General features: G+C 48.9%; 1 pseudogene; it reads left to right on the forward strand.

The window, feature by feature from the left end:
- The first annotated feature begins 1,193 nt into the window (after positions 1–1,193).
- Positions 1,194–5,879, forward strand: LOC116905594 (annotated as a pseudogene).
- The last annotated feature ends 284 nt before the right edge of the window (positions 5,880–6,163 follow it).

Raw genomic sequence — 6,163 nt, forward strand, 5'->3', positions numbered from 1 at the left:
TGTGAGTGTAAGTGTGTGAGTGAATGTGTATATGTGAGTATGAATGTGAGGATGTGTGAGAGTGAGAGTATGCGTTGAATGTGTGTGTGTGAGTGTGTATGAGTATATGTGTGACTGTGTATGTGAGTTGTGAGTGTGTGTGAGTATGTGCGAGTGTGACTGTGTATGAGAGTGTATGTGTGTGTGAATGTGTGTGTGCATGTGTGATTGTATGTATGAATGAGTGTGTGAGTGTGTGAATGTGTGAATATATTGAGTATGTATGTGACTGTATGAGTGTGTGTGTGTCTGTGAGTATAAGAGTGACTGTGTGAGTGTGACTGTGAGTGTGACCGTGTGAGAGTATGTGTGAATGTGTGTCTGTATGTGTGTGGGTAGGAGTGAGTGTGCATGAGTATGCGTGTATGAGTATATGTATGCGTGTGTGAGTGTGCTAATGTATGTGTGTGAGTGTGTGTGTGAGTGTGTGTGAGTGTGTGTGTGTGTGAATGTGTGTGTGAGTGTGTGTGTCTGTGTGTATGTCTGTGGGAGTGTGGTGTGTGTGTGTGGAATGTGTGTGGAGTGTGTGTGGGTGTGTGTGTGTGTGTGTGTGTGTGGTGTGTGTGTGTGTGTGTGTGTGTGTGTGTGTGTGTCTGTGTGTGTGTGTGTGTGTGTGTGTGTGGTGTGTGTGTGTGTGTGTGTGTGTGTGTGTGTGTGTGTGTGTGTGTGTGTGTGTGTGTCTGTGTGTGTGTGTCTGTGTGTGTGTGTGTGTGTGTGTGTGTGAGTGTGTGTGTGTGTGTGTGTGTGTGTGTGTGTGTGTGTGGTGTGTGTGGTGTGTGTGTGGATGTGTGTGTGTGTGTGTGTGTGTGTGTGTGTGAGGCGTGTAGAGGTTAGAGGATGACTTGGTTGATTCAGTTCTCTCCTTTCACCATGTGGGTCCCGGGGATTAAATTCAGTTCATCAAGTTTGGAATCAAGTTCAACTCTGTGACCATGGGATGGCCTTGCCAGCTCCCAGGAAGACCTTTCTCAGCTTCAGTGTCCTCATCTGCAAACTTAAACACTAATGGTTCCGCCATGACCCGGTGGCTGTGATGGTGGCTGAAACTCAGACAGAGGGACCGCGTTCCCAGCATTCCTCTCCAGAGGCTCATTGATGTCTGCTGGGAAGAAAGGATGTACCAGACAAGGTAGAGAGGGGGCTTCAAAGTGAGTATGCGCAACGGGAGGCTGACACCGCAAAGGACGCGCCACAAACCTAACCAGGAAATGACACAGAAACCTCCAGAAGTGCCAGAAGAAAGCCGGGCGAGGTACAGCTGAATCATACCACACACACAACCACTTCCCCCAAAGACCCACAAAGGTTCGGGATTCTTTCTATGAGGTCCTGGCTGCACTGTGGTGGCCCATGCCTTTGACCCCAGCACCCCAGAGGCAGAGGCAGGCAGATCTGTGAGTCTGAGGCCAGCCTAGGCACACAGAGAAGAAGATGCTCCTTTATTTCAGTCTTGTGGCCTTCAGAGGCTTCGACAGAATCTCCACGGGACTTGAAAGATTTTCCAGGATCACACAGCCAGAGGCAAAGATTGTAGATAGATGTCTCTGACCAAAACAGTATTTTGTTTTTAAAAGAAGAAGGGAGATGTCAAGGCACACAAAGCAGCAAGAGATATGCGGTCTCTCCTGAAGCCCTGCGTTTAAAGAAGGGAAGGCAGAGCCGCGGAGTCCCCAGCTGCTTCCAGCTGTCACTGCCAAATCCAGCAAATAATTATATAGGACAGCCCAGCTAAATTTGAATTTTTGATAAACAATGAATAATAATTATTATTATTATTATGCCCCATGCAATACACGGGACATACTTTCCACTAGAGAAAATCACTGGTGTTGATCTGAAATTAAAGTTTAACTGGTTTTCCATATTTAATCAGACCCCCTTACACACTTGCAGGGTGTCTGGGGTCCAGCGTGGGGAGAGAGACAAGCGACAATCTCTGGAGACAGGAGAGCTTCTTCTGTTCGTTCTATGTGCTTGGTAGTCTTAAAGACAACATGCATTCCTTTGAGCGAATGTAGCCCTCAGCCTCGGGAGGGGACAAGCTGCACATGACAGGAACGAAGGGCAGGAAAACCTCAGTAAGTGCCCGGTGCCAGTTGCCCGGCAGGGAGGTCTGGATAGCACAGGGAGGGTGGGAAAGTTTACTCCTGCATTCTTCAATTCTCCCCTTTCTTTCCCACCGCAGTTCCCAGTGGCTCTGGGGCTTCATGGTGCTGGGAGCGTTTGATAAACTTGTCCTCACCAAGTGACTTAATGCGGGATTTCCCCAGGGGCACTTTCAAGGGACTTGGAGAGCCTGAAGGGGTGTGCTTCACAAAGGCACAGCAATTGAATGGTGGAGTTCTAGACCTGGTAGCAAGGGTTAGAGGCATGTCTAGCAATGGGAGCTCTTTTGGAACTCCTTGGAAAGGTACTTCTTATGCCTCCCCCCTAGGCCACTGAAGCCTGCCGCAAACCTCTCTGGGGTTGTCCTGCTTCAGGCTGCTTCCTGCAGTCTTGGGAAGCCCTTGAAGGTCTGACAAGCTTCTATTGTTCAGACATCACAGGACTGAAGAACTCAGAGAGTCTCGGCCCTCCCGATTCCAGCCTCCCCTTGAGTGGTTTCCCACCAAGAGCTGACGGGTCTGAGGAATGCTCAGAGGCCAGCACCCAGAGACGGGAGATCCAAGCCAGGCCCTTCACACACATCCCTGTCCTTGACTCCTTGTCGCTTCATCCTAGAAGGAATATGAGGCCTTCCACCCGACCCTCCCACATCTGAACAAGCGCTATGCGCTGTTTCCATGACAACTGGAAGCATTGCTGTAGTTTCACACCTTTAACACAATTCTCTTGCCCCCCCCAAGACATTCTGCCCCCACGCCCAGGATCCTTAAGGCTCTCTTCCAATCACATGGAGGGCACACACGCTGTGCAGAACAGACCTCCTTTCTGTTGGCAGCTAAGAATCTTCCTGCCGCCTTAACTCGAGGGCATCGATGAAGGGCCTACTCTTTGATTTTGGATTTTTTAAAAATATCCATATGGTGAGCTTTAATGCAGCAGAGCGTGGCAATTACAGAAGTCTTTGGTCCAGCAGAAGCTGTGATAGGCACTGGAGTCTGAAGGGGAGAGCTTGGCCCAAAGGCCTGTATGTGGAGAAGTGATTATTCTTCAAGTAGGACTTAATGAGGAGGCAGATCTCCAAATATTTCATATGCGGATTACAGCCAATTATTGGATTATACCAGAGGCCAGCATGCTGGCTCCCCTCTGGCCATCCCCACATCTTGAACACACAAATGGCAAGAAATAAGGGACAGAAGAGGGAGGCCCAGCTGAGGGGAACCAGGAGTAGAGGCTTGGAGAGCAGAGGGACCACTCCTCCTGCTCCGCTCCTCAGCTGCCTTAGCTCGCTTCTGCTTGCTGATAGCATTAGTCTGGGGTCCACTCCGCGCCTCATCCAGGTGGCTGGCCAGACATAGATGTGGCTATTTCATTGTCCCCTTCATGCCGATCCAGCTCTGTTTGTCACTACTAGAGCAGCCCTACAATCACAACGTGAAAGGAATATAACTTCCTCCGTAGTTGGGGGTGGGCGGACATAGGGTTATAAAACCCTAACATTCGATATTTTAGATCTTGGCAAAATAATCCTGTTTTATTGACCTAGAAAGAGCAAGGCTTGGCCTGCGTCACAGTGACGCCGCGTGAAGGGTACGGATCTTCGAGCTGGGAGGACGTTCGGCCTCTGTGAGCCGCAACCTTGCTCAGCGAGCGGTTGGGTGTTCGCCATCATAGGAGGTCTTTCTCGTCCCTAGCGCACCTGGCGCGGGCAAACCCCTTCAACGCGCCACATGTGCAGCTGATGCACGATGTGTCGGGTCCCCACAGCCCCCGCAGGGTCGGTCCCGGCGTTCCCACCACCTACCTGGCCGCCGCCGTGGAAGAGTACAGTTGTGAATTTGGCTCCATGAAGTATTATGCACTGTGTGGCTTTGGTGGCATCTAAGTTGTGGGCTGACACACGCTGCTGTTGTTCCCCTGGATTTAGTAAAATGCTGCATGCAGGTGGACCCTCAGAAGTACAAGGGCATATTTAAAGGGTTCTCTGTTACATTGAAAGAAGATGGCGTTCGTGGTTTGGCTAAAGAATGGGCCCCAACTTTGATTGGCTATTCCATGCAAGGGCTCTGCGAATTCGACTTTTATGAAGTCTTCAAAGCCTTATAAAGCAACATACTTGGTGAGGAGTACGCCTATCTGTGGTGCACATCACTGTCTCTAGCTGCTTCTGCCAGGGCTGAGTTCTTTGCTGACATTGCCCTGACTCCTATGGAAGCTGCTAAAGTTCAATTCAAACCCAGCCTGGTTATGCCAACACACTGAGGGAAGCTGTCCCCAAAACGTATTTTAAAAAAGGCTTTCAGAAGCTGGAAAGAACCTAGATGCCCTTCAACAAAGGAATGGATACAGAAAATGTGGTACATCTACACAATGGAATATTACTCAGCTATCAAAAACAATGACCTTATGAAATTCATAGGCAAATGGATGGAACTGGAAAATATCATTCTGAGTGAGGTAACCTAATCACAGAAAAACACACATGGTATGCACTCATTGATAAGTGGATATTAGCCAAAATGCTCGAATTACCCTAGAGGCACAGAACACATGTAACTCAAGGATGACCAAAATGCGAATGCTTCACTCCTTCTTTAAAAGGGGAACAAGAATACCCTTGGGAGGGAATAGGGAGGCAAAGTTTAGAACAGAGGCAGAAAGAACACCCATTCAGAGCCTGCCCCTCATGTGGCCCATACATATATGTGGCCACCAAACTAGATAAGATGGATGAAGCCAAGAAGTGCAGGCTGACAGGAACCAGATGTAGATCTCTCCTGAGAGACACAGCCAGAATACAGCAAATACATAGGCAAATGCCAGCAGCAAACCACTGAACTGAGAACGGGATCCCCATTGAAGGAATCTAGAAAGGACTGAAAGAGCTTGAAGGGACTTGAGACCCCATGTGAACAACAATGCCAAGCAACCAGAGCTTCCAGGGACTAAGCCACTACCTAAAGACTATACATGGACTGACCCTGGACCCTGACCTCATAGGTAGCAATGAATATCCTAGTAAGAGCACCAGTGGAAGGGGAAGCCCTGGGTCCTGCTAAGACTGAACCCCCAGGGAACGTGATTGTTGGGGGGAGGGCAGCAATGGGGGGAGGGTGGGGAGGGGAACACCCATACAGAAGGAGAGGGGGAGGGGTTAGGGGGATGTTAGCCTGGAAACCGGGAAAGGGAATAACAATCGAAATGTAAATAAGAAATACTCAAGTTAATAAAAATGGGAAAAAAATTAAAAAAAAAAAAAAAAGAAGGCTTTAACTGTGTTCTACAAGGGTGTTGCTCCTCTGTGGATGAGACAGATTCCGTACACCGTGATGAAGTTCGCCTGCTTTGAACGCACTGTTGAAGCACATTTGTGGTTCCTAAGTCCTGAAGTGAGTGTACAAAGGCCAAAGAGCTGGTTGTGACGTTTGTGGCAGGTCACATAGCTGGAGTCTTTTGTGCGACTGTCTCTCACCCGGCTGACTCTGGTCTCTGGGCTGAGTAAAGAGAAAGGCAGCAGTGCCTCTCAGGTCCCGCAGAGGCTTGGCTTTAGAGGTGTGCGGAAGGTTCTCTTCCCCAATCATCATGGCTGGCACTCTGACTGCCTACAGTGGTTCATCTCTGACTGTGTGAAGGTCTACTTCAGGCTCTGTCGTCCTCCTCCACCTGAGATGACCAGGTCTCTGAAGAAGAAGCTTGGGTTAACCGAGCAGACACAGCAAAGTAGCACGGACTGAATCTGCTTGCCGATCAGTGTGGAAAGGCGAAGGAACTTTTATATATTTGACAGTGTAGGAAATGTCTGTTCCTGGTATAATTACTGTAGTTCCCCTGCTTGAAGAAAGAGTTTCAAACGTACGGCTAAATAAACCCATCTATTCATGGAAAAATATAAAAGGAAAAAGGAGAAGAAAGAGAAAGGCCTGCTGGAGTTGGGTTCTAAGCCCAAGAACAGCATAGGGGATAGTTTCTGGACTTAGGCTCCTGAGTGTTTGAGATTCGGTCTGTTCTTTGACTTTCT

The sequence above is a fragment of the Rattus rattus genome, chromosome 7 (assembly GCF_011064425.1).
Source record: "Rattus rattus isolate New Zealand chromosome 7, Rrattus_CSIRO_v1, whole genome shotgun sequence".
In the NCBI taxonomy this organism is placed as follows: domain Eukaryota; kingdom Metazoa; phylum Chordata; class Mammalia; order Rodentia; family Muridae; genus Rattus; species Rattus rattus.